Below are 23,277 nucleotides of genomic sequence, written 5' to 3' on the forward strand. Positions count from 1 at the left end.
GGCGTGGGGTCCCCCCAAAAATCCATACCAGACCCTTATCCGAGCACGCAACCTGGCAGGCCGCAGGAAAAGAGGGGGGGACGAGAGAGCGCCCCCCCCTCCTGAACCGTACCAGGCCACATGCCCTCAACATTGGAAGGGTGTTTTGGGGTAGCCCCCCAAAACACCCTGTCCCCATGTTGATGAGGACAAGGGCCTCATCCCCACAACCCTGGCCGGTGGTTGTGGGGGTCTGCGGGCGGGGGGCTTATTGGAATCTGGAAGCCCCCTTTAACAAGGGGACCCCCAGATCCCGCCCCCCCCGTGTGAAATGGTAATGGGGTACTTTTGTACCCCTACCATTTCACTAAAAAACTGTCAAAAATGTTAAAAATGACAAGAGACAGTTTTTGACAATTCCTTTATTTAAATGCTTCTTCTTTCTTCTATCTTCCTTCATCTTCTTCTTCTTCTTCTGGTTCTTCTGGTTCTTCCTCCGGCGTTCTCGTCCAGCGTCTCCTCTGCGGTGTCTTCTATCTTCTTCTCCTCGGGCCACTCCGCACCCATGGCATGGGGGGAGGCTCCCGCTCTTCTCTTCATCTTCTTCCTCTTCTCCTTCATCTTCTTCTTTTCTTCTCTTCTTCATTTTCTTCTTCGGGCTGCTCCACATCCATGCTGGCATGGAGGGAGGCTCCCGCTGTGTGACAGCGTCTCCTCGTCTGACGGTTCTTAAATAACGGGGGCGGGGCCACCCAGTGACCCCGCCCCCCTCTGATGCACGGTGACTTGACGGGACTTCCCTGTGACGTCACGGGGAATGCCACAGGGAAGTCCCGTCATGTCCCATGCGTCAGAGGGAGGCGAGGTCACCGGGTGGCCCCGCCCCCGTTTTTTAAGAACCGTTAGACGAGGAGACGCCGTCACACAGTGGGAGCCTCCCTCCATGCCAGCATGGATGTGGAGCGGCCCGGAGAAGAAAATGAAGAAGAGAAGAAGAGAAGAAAAGAAGAAGATGAAGAAGAAGAGGAAGAAGATGAAGAGAAGAGCGGGAGCCTCCCCCCATGCCATGGGTGCGGAGCGGCCCGAGGAGAAGAAGATAGAAGACGCCACGGAGGAGATGCTGGATGAGAACGCCGGAGGAAGAACCAGAAGAGCTAGAAGAACCAGAAGAAGAAGAAGAAGATGAAGGAAGATAGAAGAAAGAAGAAGCATTTAAATAAAGGAATTGTCAAAAACTGTCTCTTGTCATTTTTAACATTTTATGACAGATTTTTAGTGAAATGGTAGGGGTACCCTTACCATTTCACACAGGGGGGTGGGATCTGGAGGTCCCCTTGTTAAAGGGGGCTTCCAGATTCCGATAAGCCCTCCGCCCACAGACCCCCACAACCACCAGCCAGGGTTGTGCGGATGAGGCCCTTGTCCTCATCAACATGGGGACAAGGTGTTTTGGGGGGCTACCCCAAAGCACCCTCCCAATGTTGAGGGCATGTGGCCTGGTACGGTTCAGGGGGGGCGCTCTCTCGTCTCCCCGTATTTTCCTGCGGCCTGCCAGGTTGCGTGCTCGGATAAGGGTCTGGTATGGATTTTTGGGGGGACCCCACGATGTTTTTTTTTTTTTTTTTTTGGCGCGGTGTTCCCCTTAAAATCCATACCAGACCTGAAGGGCCTGGTATGGAATTTAGGGGGACCCCCACGTCATTTTTTTTTTTTAATTTTGGCAGGGGTTCCCCTTAATATCCATACCAGAACTGAAGGGCCTGGTATGGAATTTAGGGGGACCCCCACGTCATTTTTTTTTAAATTTTGGTTCAGGGTTCCCCCTGTGGGGAATTCCCATGCCATTTTTATCAATGAACTTCTACGTGTATTGTCGGACCGGCAATGCAATAGCCGCGAGTAGTTTTAAATGGCTTTTTTCCTTCAAAATGTCATTTTGCTGTCAGACTGTTCTAAACACAGGAAACATGCGCCCCTTACAGGCATACTATAGACACCCCCCAGCTACGAAATTTAAAGGGATATTACACTTTTATTGTTTGACGTTAAGCATTATTAAAATCACTACTCCTGAAAAAACGGCCGTTTTTAAAACTTTTTTTTGCATTGATCCATGTCCCCTGGGGCAGGACCCAGGTCCCCAAACACTTTTTATAACAATAACTTGCATATAAGCCTTTAAAATTAGCACTTTTGATTTCTCCCATAGACTTTTAAAGGGTGTTCCACGGCATTCGAATTTGCCGCGAACACCACAAATTTTTCGCTGTTCGGCGAACTTGCGAACAGCCAATGTTCGAGTCGAACATGAGTTCGACTCGAACTCAAAGCTCATCCCTACTGGTGATGCTGGCTGCTGACTTACCCTAAAAAGAAAATTTCTTAGTAGCGCAACAATACCCTTTTTTCTGTTTTGTATATATATATATATATATATATTAGACTGACTGTATTTGATATATATATATATATATATATATATATATATATATATATATATATATATATACATATCAAATACACTGCAATTAACTAACCTGCCTGCCTAATCTACTAATCTAGCTCAAGCTATCTCTCTGTCCACACCAACAACACTACTTGTGGTCGCTCTGTGAGCAGCCTTATATAGTGTGGGGAATGGACTTGGTGCCCCTGAGCCATGATTTGGCCAATTTGGCCAATTATGTCTCTCTCTCTGCAGAGCGCGCTGTGATTGTCCAAAGCATGCAGGTCAGGTGCATGCTTTGGCCAATCATCAGACGCTAATGCACTGCGATCTTGCAGTGCATTATGGGGCATCCAGCGGCGTTCGAATTTCCCAAAAATGACCCATAATGTTCGCTGTTTGGCAAACAGCAAACACCCGATGTTCCAGTCAAAATTACGTTCAACTCGAACATCGATCTCATCCCTACTGGTCGCATGACAGGTAAGTGACTGTGATTATGACACTTGTGCTGCATTCTTTTTAGTTAGCATCATCCCAAACTGGCTTTGAGGAGAAGATATGGAGAAGTGTCCTGTACTCCTACCTTGAGAATGATGCACCCCCATAGATACAGTATCTTGAGTGAGTGTTACCCTAGGACAGGAGCAGTGGTGTATCATCCATGTGTGCAATGTGTGCAGCTGTCTGGGGGAGGGGCACTGATGTCATCCTAACCACAGGGAGCCCCCCATGCAGCTGAGAAGCCGTCAGTGAATTTAGGGAGGGATTGTACAGACTGACCTACGAGGGGGGGGGGAATTATTGTACTGGGAGAAAGACTGCTGCCCCCATGTAATGTACTCTGTTGTGTCCCTTCCATATAATCTACTCTACTGTGTGACCTTCATATAATATACTCTGCTGTGCCCCCCATAAGACATACTCTGCTGCGTGCCTTCCATGTAACTCACTCTCTGTGCCCCGCCCACAGAATCCTGCACTACATACACTTTATTGTACATTACAGACCCGTGCACTCTATTGTAGATCACAGATCCCTGCACTATATACACTATATTATACACTACATGTGTCAGACCAAAATGTTCATTGTCTTGACAGTTTCTGGTTACTAAGCAGTCCCTGACAATTTTAATAAAGTTCTAGTATAAGATAGGCTAGACAAAGTGCTAGCTTTCTGTCAATTATCAGTGTACATAAAATCATATGTAATATAAGAGTTTTTTTTTTTTATGTTTGCGCTATAGTGTATACATGTCTGTGAGCCTCTTACTTGTGGCGCAGCAACTTAAGCAAATTTTATGTGTACAAGAATGTGTTTGTTTTATTTAACCACGCTCCATGAAATCCTTCCCATTGTTAACACAATTTGGCCACATCCACTATTTGCCACGGTGAGACGGATTACTGCTCTCCTTGAGGTGCCCAATGACAACCCAGGTCTTTTACAATCTTTGTAATGCCCCTGGTGCAATGAAAACCATGCTCCGCTCTTCACCACAGCACACTAAGCATGCCACATTTATATTTTATCACGCAATGGGGCCCAACTTATGATCTTGCACATAGGCCTACTGATTTCATAAAATGCTCCTGAACAGGAGTATGTGTTGGGCAGGATCACCAGGTAAAAATAAAGTTAAAAAAAAATGAAAGAAGGAAAACAAATGCAGCCACCACATCTAAAGACTGGTAAGCTAAAATACATTTTTTTTTCCCTTGTATTTAGAAAGCACACGCATTTTTCCAGCTTTGACAGTGCCCCTGCTATACAGCATGTATGCAGGTTTACTAACCTGTGAGAACCTCACTTGCCTTTGCTAACAAACATATATTTTTTTTTATTCATTTAGTGTGGAAAACATCAGTGAGGGATTATGATAAGGAGTGTGCTTGGGATTGTCATGAATTTGAGTTCAGTTCAAACATCCACCAAAATCAATGGACAGGGCAGCGAGCCTCAAAACATTTATTGCAAACTTAAAATTTGTTAAGCTAGAAAACACTGATCTGTTTGAGCTTACTATTATATTTACCTATAACAACAATAAACAATACTATAATAAAAATAAAGAATATACTTTATTTAGAAAGTGAAAAAGGGTTGAAAATGGTTTAGATTTATTTATTTTTTGCTTTATTAAAACATGTTTAACATTAGTTTGAACATTCTATTTCTTCTATAGGGGAAAATTGATGGATTTTTTAAATTCATAAGGCTTGATTACCTATGCCAGCAATATGATGTTTGCTTGGGCTTAAGTCCAATTCACGTATACATTAGCATGGGCATTTAGCCCTGAATGCTGGTAATGTAGGCGATCAAGTAAGGAAACGTGTGGCTATTAAAAAAATTACATTTACTTTGTTTTGGAGGACCTCAAGGTCACAGTACACCAGGCATTTTCTTCTATGCAGCCTCCCATGATCTCAAAATAACAGTGTACAATTCCCGTGCAAAAAGAGGCTAGACTTTCTGACCCTGGGCTGCCCAATTCTGCCTATTCTCTTCACAATATCGCATCGTTGTGAGGGGCCATCTTCCTAACTAACAGCATAGTATGAGAGGCAGAAGGGGGAGTCAGCAGCCAGAAAGGGACAAATCACACCACTTTTTGGGAAGCCGGTGCAATGGAAAAAAAAAAAACAGAGTATGTGTGCAGACACATGGCTGTGTCTAAGGCATAAGGCAAGTATATGATTTTTTCTAACCAGGTTTGAGGAAATTTTTAGTACTAATATATATATATATATATATATATATATATATATATATACATATATACGAAATAAGATTTTTAAAACAGCTTACCTGTAAAATCCTTTCTTGGGAGTACATCACGGGACACAGAGCCTTTAATAATTACTAAGTGGGTTAGATAGTCACCATCAGGTGATTGGACACTGGCAACCCTAATTACAAGGCGAGTTCCTCCCCTATATAACCCCTCCCATATGGAGAGTACCTCAGTTTTGTAGCAAACAATAAGTATCCCAACGTATAATCCCGAAGAGGGGCGGGAGCTCTGTGTCCAGTGATGTACTCCCAAGAAAAGGATTTTACAGGTAAACTGTTTTAAAAATCCTATTTTCTTGTTCATACATCACGGGACACAGAGCCTTTGATAATTACTAAGTGGGATGTCCCAGAGCGATGCCCAAATTTGAGGGGAGGGAGACACAGATCAGAAACACAGACCGCTATAGGACGTGAGGACCTATACTGCTGCCTGCAGCACACTGCGCCCAAAGGCGGCATCCTCATGCCCTCTTACATCCACCTGACAGAATCTAGTGAATGTATGGAGCGAAGACCAAGTTGCAGCCTTGCAGATCTGAGCCATGGAGGCCTGGTGATGCACTGCCCAAGAAGCACTAACTGCTCTAGTCAAGTGCGCTTTAACCTGAAAATGAGGAATCTTCTTCTTCAAACCATACGCCTGAATAATAACCCGTCAAATCCATCTAGAGATAGTGGACTTCGACGCTGCCTGGCCTTCTGGCAGTATAAATAGACAATCAGTCTTTCGTATCTGAGCCATTGCCTGCAGATAGATTTTGACTGCTTTTAGAGCATCTAAAGAGTGTAACAATTTGTCCTCCGTGGACTGCGGATATGGAAAAAAGACCGGTAGGACCACATCTTGATTCAGATGGAATCCTGAAACCACTTTAGAAAAAAAGGTCGGGTGAGGACGCAACACCACCCTGTCTTCGTGAATCAAATATGGCTTCTTACAAGAAAGAGCTGCTAATTCCGATACCCTCCTAGCTTAGGATATGGCTACAAGAAAAAACAATTTCTTTGTCAAAAGAACCAAAGGAGCATGGTGCAATTGTTCAAAAGGCTATTTCTGTAAAGAAAAAAAACTAATTTAAATCCCATGGGCACACGGGCACACGGGAGGCTTAACCGGCGGATTCAAGCGCAGTGCACCTTGAACAAAGGCCCGGATCAGGGAATGAGAGGCAAGCAGTCTTTGAAAAAATACTGACAAGGCCGAGATCTGGCCCTTGATAGTGCTCAAGGCCAGCCTCATTTCTACGCCTAATTGAAGAAAGGCAAGAATCCTGCTAATGGCACACCTTCTAGGATGGGATGCCACCCCCTTGATTCACACCAGGAAACATATGCCTTCCAGATTCTGTAATAGATTAGCCTGGAGGTCAGTTTCCGAGCATTAACCAGAGTGGATAGGACTGGACCCTAGAGCCCATGGCTCTTCGGGATGTGGGTCTCAACAGCCAAACCATCAAATTCAGACTTCTTAAGTCAGGATGGAATATTGGGCCCTGTGAGAGTAGATCTGGGCTTAGCGAAAGAATTCAAGCATACCAAGGGTGCCTGGGCCAAGCCGGGGCCACCAGAATTACTGGCTTCCCTTCCCTTTTGACCCTCTCAAGGAATCGCGGGAGAAGCGGAACTGGAGGGAACGCATAGATCAGAAAGAACTGATCCCACGGAATCGCTAAGGCATCTGACCCTAGTGCCAGCGGATACCTTGTTCTTGACACAAAGTTGTCCAGTTTCTTGTTGAACCTGGAAGCCAACAGGTATACATCCGGGGTACCCCATTTCCGATATATGGCCCGAAATATGTTAGGGTGTAGAGACCATTCTCCTGGACACAGCTTCTGAAGGCTCAGGAAATCCGCCTGCCAATTTTCTACCCCTGGAATGAAGACCACAGACAGGCAGGGAACATACCTTTCTGCCCAAGCAAAAATGTGATTCACCTCCTTCTGGGCATCCAGACTCCAGGTGTCCCCTTGGTGATTGATATAGGCCACCGCTGTAGCATTGTCTGACTGTATCCGGACAGGACAGCCAGCCTTGCAACCTGTAAGTTGAGGCCCTGAGGGCCAGATGAATTGCCCGAATCTCCAGAATGTTGATGGGCAAGAGCCCTTTGGCTCTGGACCATCTTCCCTGGGAAGAGGCTTCTTCCAGAACTGCTCCCCAGCCTACAAGGCTGGCATCTGTGGTTACGACCTTCTAAGTAACGGGAACAAAGGATTTTCCTTTCAGTAGATTCTCGGTTAGTATCCACCAATTGAGGCTCTGGTGTATCCATGGTGACAGGCACATTGGAAGATCCAAGCCTTGTACTCTCTTGTTCCAGGTAGATAGGATGCTGCTCTGTAAAGGTCTTTAGTGCAACTGGGCATAAGGAACCGCCTCGATTTTCCCCAATAACCTCATACATAGTCGAATGGAAGGATTTTTCCTTGTTTTGACTACTCGGACCAAATCCTTTATGGATTTGGCTTCTGACTTGGGTAAAAATACTTTGCTTTGGATTGTGTCTATGACTGTGCCCAAGTATTCCAGCCTTTCTTGGGGCTGTAAGGAGGATTTTTCTAGATTGAGGACCCAGCCTAGGTACTCTAAATACTTCACTGTGGTGAGCACATTGCGATCTAAGTGTGCTACAGACTGTTCTACGAGTAGCAGATTGTCCAGATAAGCTGTTACTGCTATGCCTCGAGCCCTTAGCTTTACCAGGGGTGGAGCTAGAACCTTTGTAAACACCCAAGGTGCGGTAGCAAGACCGAAAGGTAGGGCCACAAACTGGAAGTGGCGCTGCTCCACCACAAACCTTAGAAACTTTTGGTGAGCGGGGAAAATTGGCATATGTAGATATGCATCTTTGATGTCTATCGATGCCAGAAATTCTCCTTCCTGAAGGGTGGAAACCACTGTGTGAATTGACTCCATGTAGAAAGAACAAATGTTTAGGAACTGATTCAGGTCATAGGTCTGACAGCCCCGTTTGGTTTTGGAACCGTAAAGAAGTTTGAGTAGAAACCCGAGCCTTGCTCTTCTGGGGCTACTTCTATAATTACCCCTTGGGATAACAGGCGTTCTAAGGCCAGAAGCAAGGGCCTCCTTTTTCTTGGATCTTTGGAGACTCTTGACCTTAGAAAGCACAATGGCAGAAGCTTCCGAAATTCCAGCTTGTAGCTCAGAGACACCATGGAGGTTACCCATTTGTCCTGAATCTCTTCCCGCCAGGCGTCTGCAAACCGCAGCAGCCTTCCCCCGCTCAGCCGAGCGGGGGAGCCTCTTTGTAAGGAGGCTTTGGGGTTCTGCTTAACAGATCTTGGACCCCAAGACTTTTCTACTCTTGGGCCTGGCCTTGAACCTTTCCCCTAGCATTGAACTGGGGAGGCCGTTGCCACTGCCTGGAGGTCGAGGCTTCAGGGGCTGGGGAAAGAGAACATCTAAATGAGGGATGTTTACTCTTCTTAACCGGCAACAAAGTTGTCTTGCCCCCAGTAATCCTCTGGATATATTTGTCCAAATCATTCCCATACAAGCGTTCCCCATGAAACAAGAACCCATTCAAAAATGTTTTGCATGAAGCCTCAGCTGTCCAATGCTTAAGCCAAAGGGACCTGCGGATGTGTACCAGCAGGAGAGTAAGGCGGGATGCTTGCTGAGCAGAATCCATAATGGCATAAACCTTGACCTATTCAGTGGGGAGGAGATTAACCACCTCCTTCACTTGTTCCTTTAGGAATTGGCACATGCCAACTGCTGCGACTGCAGGTTGGACCACAGCACCAGCCATAGAAAAGGAGGCTTTAAATAAAGATTCCAGCTTTTGGTCAGTTGGATTTTTGAACCCTGAGCATTGTCCATAGGACAGGTCAGGCTTTTATTCACACAGGAAACAGCCGTAACAATTGCTGGCACCCCCCATTTCTTGGTGAATTTTTCCTCTACCGGATAAAGAAGGGAAAAATTCTTAGGAGGAGAAAATAGCTTATCTGGGTGAACCCAGTCCTCATACAACAATTTCTCCAGCAAGGGATGAAATGGGAAGGTATACGCTGCCTGTGGGGATTTCCGGGATCCCAAGGAGGAAACAGAGGATATGGCAGCCTCAGCAGAGGGCAATTTGCATGTGGCATGCACCAACTCAGTATAATATTGCACCTACACCTTGAGGGCCTGAGAGGAAGACGAGAGCTTCTCCTCATCCCCTGAATCGTCCGACTGCTCCTGATCCCCATCCCCGGATAGGGATACTTGATCATTATCAGACTGCTCATCTGATAAGGAACCCAGAGCAGAGGCAGGGGATCTATCCCGTTTTCTGCTACTCTTTCAGGAAATTGTGATTAAAGTAGCAATCCTTCCTTCTAAACCATCCAATGCAGCTTTCATAGTGTCTTCAGTGACATACACAGGGGCTGCAACATTGGGATAGGCTGCAAAGCCTGACAGGGGCAATGACTCATCCTTTGAGGCTGCCTCCAGTCTTTCAGGGGGGATGGTATCCTGCAGGCACGTCCAGAATCCTAGATCTAGGCAGTGATTTCTTAGTGCCTCTTTTACCTGACCCTGAAGCCCTCCTACGGGGAGACATAGTCCTAAGCTGCAAAGGCAGAGATACTAGTATAGATGCAATCACTGTTGTGCCTTAGTCTTACAATATAATCATTAGGTTAGTCTGCACAACCTGATGCCGAGTAGGAGTCTTAGGTATGCCTGGATCTGAATCCACTGAGATGCTTACTGCCCACAGCTCTGTGTTCCACCACTTACAGGTGCTCCGGCGTCCTGGGCTTTAAACATTGCCACCTAGTGCCCGCGCATGTGCACGCCGCACCAGCATGGCACCCGTACCCACGCACCCCTCCTTCCCCGCCGAATCTGCCGTAAAAGTGCACCCCCTGCTCGCGCGCGTAGGACCATCATGGTGGCGGTCAGGGGGTGAGGGGGGAGAAAGGAGACCTCCGGAGGACTACGTGGGACCCCAAGGCTACGTGGGATCCCCCCTTTCAGTTTATGTGGCAGAGCCTGCAGCGGAGGTGGTGAGCAGCTTCACAGACCAGCTTCACTGAGCGTGTATCCTGGAAGGCATGTAAGTAAACACCAGGTATGTCTCTTACTCCCTCTAGTGGTGGAAAGCAGGTAAGACATGAAAACTACTCGCAGAAGATAATCCTTAAATACCTAGGATTGTCTTCATTTATCTTATCTCCGCCGCAGGAAACTGCTGAGAACAGACAGATCCAGCCTTCACCCATCACGGTGGGTAATGTTGTGCCAACCTTCAGGGTTCTGGGTTCCTACTTACAGGATCCTCTTCCCTGGACTTGTAGAAGACTCTACCAGAAAACTTTTCATGCAACTTTTAATTTGTGCCCCAAAGTGCTGGATCCCAGAGCCCACTCCTCAGAGAGGGACATTACAGGCAAAACTTTGTTTCTTCTTTCACAAGGCCTGGGTACCATCCATCTTAGGCGTATTTATTGGCCCGAGGTATGGATCCAGTTGTATAGCTCCTAGGCCCCCACAGAGACCATCAAACAGAGCTCTCTTCTTAGCACATCTTCAACGTGACCAACCACCTTGGACACCTTGGAGAAAAAACTGAGGTACCCTCCATATGGGAGGGGTTATATAGGGGAGGAACTCACCTTGTAATTAGGGTTGCCAGTGTAATCACCTGATGGTGACTATCTAACCCAGTTAGTAGTTATTAAAGGCTCTGTGTCCCATGATGTATGAACAAGAAATATATATAGATATATACAGTATCTCACAAAAGTGAGTACACCCCTCACATTTTTGTAAATATTTTATTATATCTTTTCATGTGACAACACTAAAGAAATGACACTTTGCTACAATGTAAAGTAGTGAGTGTACAGCTTGTATAACAGTGTAAATTTGCTGTCCCCTCAAAATAACAACACACAGCCATTTATAATAAAAAGTAGTACATATGAAACAATCAATAATTATACTGTGATAATACACTACAAACAGCGCTAATGTTGAGCAAAAAACACATAAGCATGTGGCCAACTTCACACGAAAATCCTTTCAGAGTAGTGAAGAGTTCAGAAAGTGGTTCAGAAAGTATTCATAGGTGATCATAAAACAGAGTCTCAGCGTGCACCTTCCACCGATCAGTTCGATTCCACCATGTGAGAACACACTCCTCTTAGGGGGTTATAATTGTCACAATTATATAAACAGTCTTTCCAGAGAGGTGTAATTGGAAATCAAAGCAAATGCTATGCTTCTCAAGCCCTGATCATCTGTTAATCCCCCGGAGTGGTGTTGGTAGCAGTCTTGGCTCAGAGTTTTCTTCCCTTGGAGGCCTATTTATTTCTCAGCTTTGGTGAGTTTAACCCCCTAAGGGGAGTGTGTTCTCACGTGGTGGAATCGAACTGATCGGTGGAAGGTGCACACTGAGACTCTGTTTTATGATCACCTATGAATACTTTCTGAACCACTTTCCGAACTCTTCACTACTCTGAAAGGATTTTCGTGTGAAGTTGGGCACATGCTTATGTGTTTTTTGCTCAACATTAGCGCTGTTTGTAGTGTATTATCACAGTATAATTATTGATCGTTTTATATATACTACTTTTTATTACAATTTACCTATATTTTAAAGGGCTGCTTTTTATAATGAAATATTTTAACTCTTTACCTTCTTTGTGATAACAAATTGGGTGATACCCATGTTTGTATTAATAGGTACTACCTTTGCTTTTGAACAGTAATTTTTCTTTTGGCGCTGAGAGGTGTATTGTAGGCCCAAGTGAACACAACCATTTATGTCTAAACCACTGGCAAGAAAAGCGAGTACACTCCTAAGTGAAAATGTCCAAATTGCGCCCAAAGTGTCAATATTTTGTGTGGCCACCATCATTTTCCAGCATTGCCTTAACCCTCTTGGGCATGGAGTTCACCAGAGCTTCACAGGTTGCCACTGGAGTCCTCTTCCACTCCTCCATGATGACATCACGGAGCTGGTGGATGCTAGAGACCTTGCGCTCCTCCACCTTCCATTTGAGGATGCCCCATAGATGCTCAATAGGGTTTAGGTCTGGAGACATGCATGGCCAGTCCATCACCTTTACCCTCAACTTCTTTAGCAAGGCAGTGATCGTCTTGGATGTGTGTTTGGGGTCGTTATGTTGGAATACTGCCCTGCTGGCCAGTCTCCGAAGAGAGGGGATTATGCTCTGCTTCAGTAAGTCACAGTACATGTTGGCATACATGGTTCCCTCAATGAACCGTAGTTCCTCAGTGCCGGCAGCACTAATGCAGCCCCAGACCATGACACTCCCACCACCAAGCTTGACTGTAGGCAAGACACACTTGTCTTTGTACTCCTCACCTGGTTGCCACCACACACGCTTGACACCATCTGAACCAAATAAGTTTATCTTGGTCTCATAAGACCACAGGACACGATTCCAATAATCCATGTCCTTAGTCTGCTTGTCTTCAGCAAATTGTTTGCGGGCTTTCTTGTGCATCATCTTTAGAAGAGGTTTCCTTCTGGGACGATAGCCATGCAGACCAATTTGATGCAGTGTGCAGTGTATGGAGCACTGGCAGGCTGACCCCCCGCACCTTCACCCTCTGTAGCAATGCTGGCAGCACTCATACGTCTATTTCCCAAAGACAACCTCTGGATATGATGCTCAGCACATGCACTCGACTTCTTTGGTCGACCATGGCGAGGCCTGTTCTGAGTGGAACCTGTCCTATTAAACCCCTGTATGGTCTTGGCCACCGTGCTGCAGCTCAGTTTCAGGGTTTTGGCAATCTTCTTATAGCCTAGGCCATCTTTAAGTAGAGCAACAATTCTTTTTTTGAGATCCTCAGAGAGTTCTTTGCCATGAGGTGCCATGTTGAACTTTCAGTGACCAGTATGAAAGAGTGAGAGCGATAACACCAAATTTATCGCACCTGCTCCCCATTCATACCTGAGACCTTGTAACAATATTGAGTCACATGACACTGGGGAGGGAAAATGGCTACTTGGGCCCAATTTAGACATTTTCACTTAAGGGTGTACTCACTTTTGTTGCCAGCAGTTTAGACATTAATGGCTGTGTGTTGAGTTATTTTGAGGGGACAGCAAATGTACACTGTTATACAAGCTGTACATTAACTACTTTACATTGTAGCAAAGTGTAATTTCTTCAGTGTTGTCACATGAAAAGATACAATAAAATATTTACAAAAATGTGAGATGTGTACTCACTTTTGTGAGATACTATAAGTATCTGTAATTAAAAAAAACAAATCAAAACAACAAACCCCCACAAACTTCTTCAAATATAATAATAGTAAAAAAGGTCCGGTCTGATCATGAAGGCCCTTTACAAGTCAATTTTGAGTTGGTAACTTGAGACAAAAAAGCAATTTGTTTTATATGCCATCTGCAGCTCTGTATATACAAAGGAAAATGGAGTAGCTCAAGTCCTTAATGAGGATAGTCCCAAATGATCCACAATGGCTAAAAATTTACATGGTCCAGATATATTAAGGCTCCATTCACATGTGTACGACTCCAAATTAGCACGACTAGGGGATTCAAACCTTGATGCAACTTTGGCTTTGACCAATGATAATGGACAACTGTTACATGTATAACATTCAGGTGCAACTTTCATGTGACTTTTGAGGCTTTACATTGCAGTCTATGGCACTCAAGTCACATGAAAGTCAGACCAAAGTAGTGCAGAAACCTTTTTAAAGTCACTGCAACTTTAAGTTACATATATTTGAATGGTTGTCATTGAAAAACATGGTGTGCGACTTGTCATGCGACTTTTGTGTCCAAAGATGCATGACAAGTTGCACAAGTATGAATGGAGTGTGAAGCTGGGTTTACATATATGCAAATTGGATGCGGCTTACACCGCATCCAATTCGCAGAACATTTGAAAATATGTTCTTTTCAATGAGTCTGGTTCACATATAAACATATGCATCCGCAGTCCGCATTGCACCAAAAATGTGTGCATTTTCTAGGCAGTGCAGTGCAAATTGCAGGCGCATAATCTTCAATGGGAACACATCTGATTCGCAGATGTGTCCCGTTTTGAACAAAAATTCTCTCCCCCTCCACTCTACACCTCCCTCCTCTCCCTGGTCAGCTAATCCGCAGGTACAATGGAGAGGAACCGCTGAATGAATCATTTTTATCTTTGCAGCTGCAATTCGCACTGCACACGTGTGAACCCAGCCTTAGATGGAATAAAGGTGAAATCAGCACCTGGACCAGATGGCTTACAGCCATGTGTCCTCAGAAAGTTGAGCTTTGTTATTCCAAAGTCATTGTTTTCCAATTTTTAGAGAATCTTTAATGACTAGCATAGTACCACTGGATTGGTGAAAGGCCAATGTGATGCCTATATTTAAAAACAAATCAAAGTCTTTACATGATAACTACAGACTGGTTATTTTAACTTCTATAGTCAGGAAGACAATTGAGAATCTAATGAAAGTCAACATAAAATAATTTTTGCTTGAAAACAATATTTCAACATGGATTTGTGAAAGATCAAAATTTTATGAGAAAGTAACCATAAACTTAGACAAAGGAGTGGCTGTGAATATAGTATTCTTGGATTTTGCAAGAGTGATACAGTTCCTCACACTTTTAATGTGTAAGTTAAAGTCTACAAAATTAGAAAATTCAGATAGAATACTGGCTACAGGACCGTATTTAGATATTAGTGATCAATGACTCATACTTTGAATGTTTTAGGGTTATTAGAGTTGGGACCTTATTTATTAACCTATTTATAAATGATAAAAGGCTCAATCCACCAAAGCATATTGCATGTGATATTTAGGACACGTGACTCATTTTTCCCAAATATCGCATGCGATACTGAAAATGTCAATTCACTATCCCTTTATGCAGCATTTACCTTGAAAAAAAAAAGCTCAGTAAATATCACATAAAATAAGGTTAAAGCCAATTCATTAAAGGAAATAAATAAATGCATGCATTAACCACTTCAGCCCTGGAAAATTTGACTGCTCAATGACCAAAGCACTTTTTGCTATACGGCACTGCGTCGCTTTAACTGACAATTGCATGGTCGTGCAACGCTGTGCCCAAACAAAATTAATGTCCTTTTTTTCCCACAAATAGAGCTTTCTTTTGGTGATATTTGATCGTCCCTGCGGTTTTTATTTTTTGTGCTATAAACAAGAAAAGAGCAAAAATTTTGAAAAAAACACAATATTTTGTACTTTTTGCTATAATAAAAATGCCCATTTTTAAAAAAAAAAAGCTATTTTTTTTCTCAGTTTAGGCCGATATGTACTGTATTCTTCTACATATTTTTGGTAATAAAAATCGTAATAAGCGTATATTGGTTGGTTTGCACAAAAGTTATAGTGTCTACAAAATAGTGGATAGATTTATGGCATTTTTTTTTTACTAGTAATGGCAGTGATCTGTGATTTTTATCGTGACTGACATTATGGCGGACACATTGGAACACTTTTGACACATTTTTGGGACGATTGACAGTTATACAGCGATCAGTGCTATAAAAATACACTGATTACTGTATAAATGTCACTGGCAGGGAAGGGGTTAACATTAGGGGGAGATTAAGGGGTTAACTGTATTCTCTGACTGTATGTTCTAACTGTAGGGGGAGGGGACTGACTATAGGAGATGACAGATCGTGGTTCCTAGCTATTAGGAACTCACGATCTGCATCTCCTCTCAGAACAGAACAGGGATTTGTGTACACACACACGTCCCTGTTCTGCCTCTCATGCCCGCGATCATTTGTGGTCAGCGGACATTGTGACTGCCTGTCGCGAGCATCAGCACCCCCCCGAGTGCAGCAGGCATGCACCTGCTATCCCGCTTAAAGGACCCAACGCATAGCTATGGTGGCTCGCGGAATCGTGCCGACCTGCCACAGTATAATGACGGTGGCTGGTCGGCAAGTGGTTAAATAAGTAGTGGTCCAAGCACGTGAAATTTAAGGAATCTGTGAACTTTCATCTGGCTGTTAAGGAGCCGGCACCCACAGCGTCCTTAACAAGCATGACTCATCTGCTGTTGGCAGGATCCCCTGCTATCAGCAGAATGTAAACAGAAGAAAAGTCAGCATTACATTAAAAAAAAAAACAGCATCCCCCCCCCCCCCCAATCTATACTAGCCCTTCAGCATGCCCAGGTCAATGACATCACACGGGGGGGGTGAGAAGTGGGAGCCAAGCATAGGGTGCGGACAGTTTTTTCTTATCGTGTGAGTCGCCAGGCAGCGTTTATGGCGATTTACTTCCAGGGACATTTATTTCGTTTTTGCTTTTTTAGATAAAGAGCATTTCAAAAACTGGCTCTAGGTTTTTATTTACTTTGACCATTTTTTTTTGGTGAATACTCATTAACATGGGGGGGGGATCTGATTCAGATAGGTCATCCCTGCACTGCTACAACTACCAGGTCAGGGCTGTGGTGAAGAGGCCCTTATCCTCATCAGCATGGGGGGAAATTTAAAGCATCCCCCATGTTTAGGGCATGTGCCCTCCCTTTCTTGGCCTGTTAAGCTGCATGCTCAGATAAGGGTTTTGTATGGATTATTTTTTTTATTGGCGTGAGGTTCACCCCAAAATCCACACCAGACACAAAGGGCCTGATATGAATTGGGGGGACCCTATGCTAACAGCAGATGAGTCTTGGTTGTTAAAGATGTGGCGGATGCCAGCTCCTTAACATCCAAAAATTCACTGGTTGTTAAGGATGCCAGCGGTAAAATACTGCAAGTTTTCACTACTAAAATGTCACATAACTTCTAGAAATAGTACATACAGTATTTTAGTAGTGTTCTTTAGTGAATTGCAAAAATTAAAAAAAAAATACTACGGGCTACCCAAAACCCATGTGAAAGACCGCTGGGGGACCCAGTTTCTACACAGCCAGCTTCCCATGGAAGTTCTCCTCTTCATGGAGTGCCTTACAGCCCAGAACAGGACCCACTCCCAATTGCTTCCCCGTATGCTCTAGGAGCAGTGTGAAGCTGACAGGAGCTCCAAGATGACCGCTGCTTCTGTCATGATGCAGACACACACACAGGTACTGAAAACAACACACAGCACTCTCACTCTCCTATTGTGTAAGACTTTGATAAGGAAAGCTTACATGTTAAAATAGCACAGGCTGCGGTCAGACTCTTAACCCCCAAAATCACTGAAGTAATGGCTAAAGCTATTTCACAGGGGATGGAGCAGATCAACTAGGAAATACATAATCATTCCAATAGGCTTAAATTAGCTGAAGAAGGAGTCTCAGCACTTGAAGATGAGCTGGAACAAGCTGCTTTAATAATAGCACAGCACAGACATCAACAAAAATCACTTTTGGAAAAAGTGGAAGACCTTGAAAATCGCTCAAGGCGAAACAACTTAAGAATACTAGGTCTCCCTGAGTCATATTAATGGATATTTGCTCCAGGCGCATTCCAGAGGATTTGGGGTTAGGGTCTCCCTGTGTAGCAGAGAGAGCTCTTTGAGTAGGAGCACAATCTGAAGGTTGTTCGTCTCCTAGACCTGTAATAGTCAGATATTTAAATTATACTGCCAAAATGTCAATTTTTCAATGATACAGGAACACGCAATCTAGCAATAGATGGTCATAATCTTCTGATTTTTGCGAACTATTCTGCTGAAGTCAAACACCAGTGCAAAGCTTTCACCTCAATCCGTTCTGGCCTACAGTATCTCATAAAAGTGAGTAGACCCCTCACATTTTTGTAAATATTTTATTATATCTTTTCATGTGACAACATTGAAGAAATGACACTTTGCTACAATGTAAAGTAGTGAGTGTACAGCTTGTATAACAGTGTAAATTTGTTGTCCCCTCAAAATAACTCAACACACAGCCATTAATGTCTGAACCGCTGGCAACATAAGTGAGTACACCCCTAAGTGAAAATGTCCAAATTGGGCCCAATTAGCCATTTTCCCTCCCCTTTGTCATGTGACTCCTTAGTGTTACAAGATCTCAGGTATGAATGGGGAGCAGGTGTGTTAAATTTGGTGTTATCATTCTCACTGTTTCATACTGGTTACTGGAAGTTAAACCTGGCACCTCATGGCAAAGAACTCTCTGAGGATCTGAAAAAAAATTATTGTTGCTCTACATGAAGATGGCCTAGGCTATAAGAATATTGGTAAGACCCTGAAACTGAGCTGCAGCAAGGTGGCCAAGACCATACAGCGGTTTAACAGCACAGGTTCCACTCAGAACAGGCCTTGCCATGGTTGACCAAAGAAGTGGAGTGCACATGCTCAGCATCATATCCAGAGGTTGTCTTTGGGAAATAGACGTATGAGTGCCGCCAGCATTGCTGCAGAGGTTGAAGGGGTGGGGGGTCAGCCTGTCAAGGCTCAGACCATATGCCGCACACTGCATCAAATAGGTCTGCATTGATGTCCTCCCAGACGGAAGATGATGCACAAGAAAGCCTGCAAACAGTTTGCTGAAGACAAGCAGACTAAGGACATGGATTACTGGAACCATTTCCTGTGGTCTGATGAGACCAAGATAAACTTATTTGGTTAAGATGGTGTCAGCAGCAACCAGGTGAGGAGAACAAAGCCCAATGTGTCTTGCCTACAGTCAAGCATGTTTGTGGGAGTGTCATGGTCTGGGGCTGCATTAGTGCTGCCGGCACTGGGGAGCTACAGTTCATTGAGAGAGCCATGAATGCCAACATGTTCTGTGACATACTGAAGCAGAGCATGATCCCCTCCCTTTGGATACTGGGCCGCAGGATAGTATTCCAACAAGATAACAACCCCAAACACACCTCCAAGACAACCACTGCCTTGCTAAAGAAGTTGAGGGTTAAGGTGATAGACTGGCCAAACATGTCTCCAGACCTAAACCCTATTGAGCATCTGTGGGGCATCCTCAAATGGAGGGTGGAGGAGCGCAAGGTCTCTAACATCCACCAGCTCTGTGATGTCATCATGGAGGAGTGGAAGAGGACTCCAATGGCAACCTGTGAAGCTCTGGTGAACTCCATGCCCAAGAGGGTTAAAGCAGTGCTGGGAAATAATGGTGGCCACACAAAATATTGACACTTTGGGCCCAAATTGGACAATCATTTTTCCATTTCTGGCTTAATTATTATGTTATATTATTTCTTTTACCATTTTTTCTTATTTTTATATAATTTTTATCTAATAATTTAGGCATTATATGTGGCATTTATATTTACTTTTCATGCTATTTGAGATGTGCACTATATAGTTGTATGGGATGTGGCTTCATCTTTGAATTGGCCTGTATGGTGATATCATGGCCTTTTTTACATCATGCTTTTGCAATTTTTGTGGCCGTTTACATTATTAATGAGTTACGCTAGTTCTGTCAGGGTTAATACGGCCTATTGTCTACTATTCACCTATTTCCGGTTATTCTATCGTCCGGCTATCTGAGAGGCAGATGCGTGTGACGTTTTTACGTCCTGTCACGCCGCCTTGATGGTTTTCAGATCTCTATTGAGATCGAGGCTTGAAACGCCGCTACTTCCGGTTTTCCCGGAAGTGACGCGGATGGTGATCCAAATTGAGGCTTGATACTCGTCGGCTTCCGGTTTTGCCGGAAGTGACGGCGTGACCTGCTCGTTTATCAACATGGCTTTAGTCCCTCACTGTGCCAACATTTTTGTTTAATAATGGCGTGGTTTAATGTTTCACCAGATCTTTTTATATGTCTTACATTTGGGTACTAATTATCTTTATCGCTGGGCCTTCATTGAGTGTCCTCCCGGACTGGAAGTGACTTTTGTCCGGAACTTCTGGTCGACATTAATTCAATTTGGAGCCACATTCCCTATATAAGCACACTGGTAGTGACAGTCACTTATACCCCAGATGATGTCTATTCAGATGAAACGTGTCGGGTGAAGTGCTGCTACTACCATTGTGCCATCTTATGCGAATGTTCTTTGATTGACATGTGAGTGTTCAATTTTTTACTCTTTTATAATAAAATTTGAAATGGCATCACACTATTTGGACCTTTTTTTCATTCCTTTGGTCTTATTGTGTGAGCTGATTTCCTTGTCAAAAGAAGTTTATTGAGTATACAATGTTATAAAGATACATAAAGTAAGTTTACAAGGATCTATAAAGTAAGCTCATTGTTTTACAGTAGGGTTTATATAGGTAAATATCATGAAATTTCAAATATTAAACATTGGGTTCACGTAAACCTAAATTAAAGATATATATCATTTCCTTAGTTACTTTTGTAGGTATTTAAATGATTTATACCTACTATACATATTGTTTACAAGCAGAGTGTATATAGGTCAAATAAATTCTGATAATGAGCTTTAATCGTAAGGTGGAGAAAAGGAAAGAGAAAGAAGAAAAAGGGTTGAAAGGTAGAGGTATGGTCCACAAGATTGTCCTGCTCGTCAGTTTATTATTCTTTTTAGTTCTCTTTGAAGCCTTAGAATGGGTGTCTCTGTAAGTCATTTAATCTGTTACCATGGCAACAGGACAGAGTCATTGAAGTTTGACAGGAACTGTTGTTTTATCCAAGGATGCCAAAGTTTTTCAAATTTTGGAATTTGATTTTGATCGATGGCTACCATCTTAGCATGGGACATTGTATTATTCATTCTGTGAATTGTTTCTGCTAGTACCAATGTAGGAGATTTCCATGCCTTGGCCACTGTTTGTTTTGCAGCCGTTATTAGTTGGATCATAAGTTTGAATTGAGAGAGTGTTAACCATTCCGGTTTTAGATTAAGTAAAGTTAAATATGGATCTGGTTGTATTATTTTTTAAAATATTTTAGATGCAATCACGAAGACTTCCTTCCAGAAGGTTTGGATTACTGGGCACGTCCACCATATGTGTAAATATGTGCCTATTTCTGGGCATCCTCGAAAACAAAGAGCTGAGGTATTAGGTGAATATTTTGCCACTCTAGCGGGTACAAGGTACCAGCGAGTTAGGACTTTATAATTTGTCTCCAGTGCTAAGATGTTGGGTGAAGATGACTTAGATGTGAGCCATATGTTAGACCAGTCCGTGTCTTCTAAAGTTCGTCCCAGGTCCTCCTCCCACCTCTGAACGTAAGAGGGTCTATTAAGATTTGCTACTCCATATAATTGATTATAAAGTGATGAAATTGTACCTTTAGCAAATGGATCTTTTGTACAGATTGATTCAAAAATGGATAATTGGGATAATGGTGTATCCCCCTTTAGGAATGGTGTATAGAAATTTTTGATTTGGAGATACCTAAATATCTCAGAGTTTGGTAGATCATATTTTTCTCTAAGCGATGGGAATGAAAGGAATGATTTAGATGCTATGAAGTCATTTAGTGTCTGAATGCCTGATGTTGTCCAAGCTTTAAAAGAATTTGGGTAGATCCATGCCGGATAAAAGGCCGGATTTCTGATAAAAGAAAGGAGAGGATTGTGTGGAGATTGTAACTGATATTTGGTTTTTAGTTTATCCCAGAGAGATAAGAAGTGTTTAGTTATGGGATTATGAATTTTAAAGCGGTCTTTAGGATCAAGCCATAACAAGTTTGATATTAATAGAGGGTCATTTTCTGAAGCCTCTATAAATACCCATAATGGGATTTCCTGTTTTGCATGGTATTTGGACAGACTGGCCAAATGTGCTGCTCTGTAGTAGTTAGTAAAATTAGGGTATCCCAGGCCTCCTTTATTTTTGGGAAGATGTAGTGTGTGTATAGGTATACGTGGTTTAGAAGAGCCCCATATAAACGAAGTTGCTCTTTTTTGTACTATTCTCAAAAAATAGGAAGAAATTGGAATAGGGAGGACTCTGAATAGATAAAGCAATTTGGGTAGAATAGTCATTTTGATTGCATTAATCTTCCCTATCCAGGATAAAGGAAGTTGCGACCATTGTTTTATTAGATTTGTGATCTGTCTTAATACAGGAGGATAATTGGTTGAGAATAAGTCAGAATGAGATGCTGTTAAATGAATTCCAAGATATGGGATTGATTTTTCTGCCCATGTGAATGGGAGTGCAGCCCTAGCCGGGATCAATTCCATGTTTGTGAGTGAAATATTAAGCACTAGGCATTTCTTAGGATTAATCATAAGGCCGGATAGGGCTGCAAATCCATCAAGAGCTGGTATTAAGTTAGGACCAGAGACCTGTGGTGATGATAGAAAAAGTAATATATCGTCTGCAAATATACATAATTTGTGTGTAATACCTCCTACTTCAATGCCAGTTATAGTTTGGTTTGTTCTGATATATTGGGCCATGGGTTCGAGTATAAGGGCAAATAATAAGGGAGATAATGGGCAACCCTGTCGGGTACCTCTTTCGATATTAAAGGCTTCAGATTTGTATCCAGCATATTTTATATAGGCTTTGGGTTTATTATATAATGCTTTGATCCATGTTAAAAAGTGGGGTCCAAAACCCCATTTTTGTAATGAATATTGCATATATTGCCAGGATACTGTGTCAAATGCCCTCTTAATATCGAGAGATAGAAAACATAAAGGGATTTTCCGTTTTTTAGCAATATGTGCCAATAACACTGCCCTGCGTATATTATCGCCTGCCTGTCTATTTGGCATGAAGCCTACTTGATCTCTATGTATTAATTTTCCTATAATGCTATTGAGGCGTTTTGCTATTATTTTTGCTAATAATTTAATATCGAGGTTTAACAGAGACATAGGCCGATAATTCACACAGGAAGTATCATCAGAAAGGGGTTTTGGGATCATACAAACAATTGCCATTAGTGTTTCTTGCCGAAAAGAATGTCCATCTAGAAGTTTGTTAAAAGTTTCAGTGAGAATGGGAGAGAGTATTTCTGAGAATGTTTTATAGTATAAAGACGAGTAGCCGTCTGGGCCTGGTCTTTTGTTAAGTTTTAGGTCTTTTATGGCGTTAGCAACTTCATCTATAGTTATAGGCTCATCCAAACTGCTTTTTTGATTCTGAGATAACTCAGGTAAGGTTATTTTTGAGAAGAAGGATTCAGCCTCTGTAGGATTAAATTCATTGTTTGTCT

This window comes from Aquarana catesbeiana, linkage group LG03, assembly GCF_042186555.1.
Source record: "Aquarana catesbeiana isolate 2022-GZ linkage group LG03, ASM4218655v1, whole genome shotgun sequence".
Classification (NCBI taxonomy): Eukaryota; Metazoa; Chordata; class Amphibia; order Anura; family Ranidae; genus Aquarana; species Aquarana catesbeiana.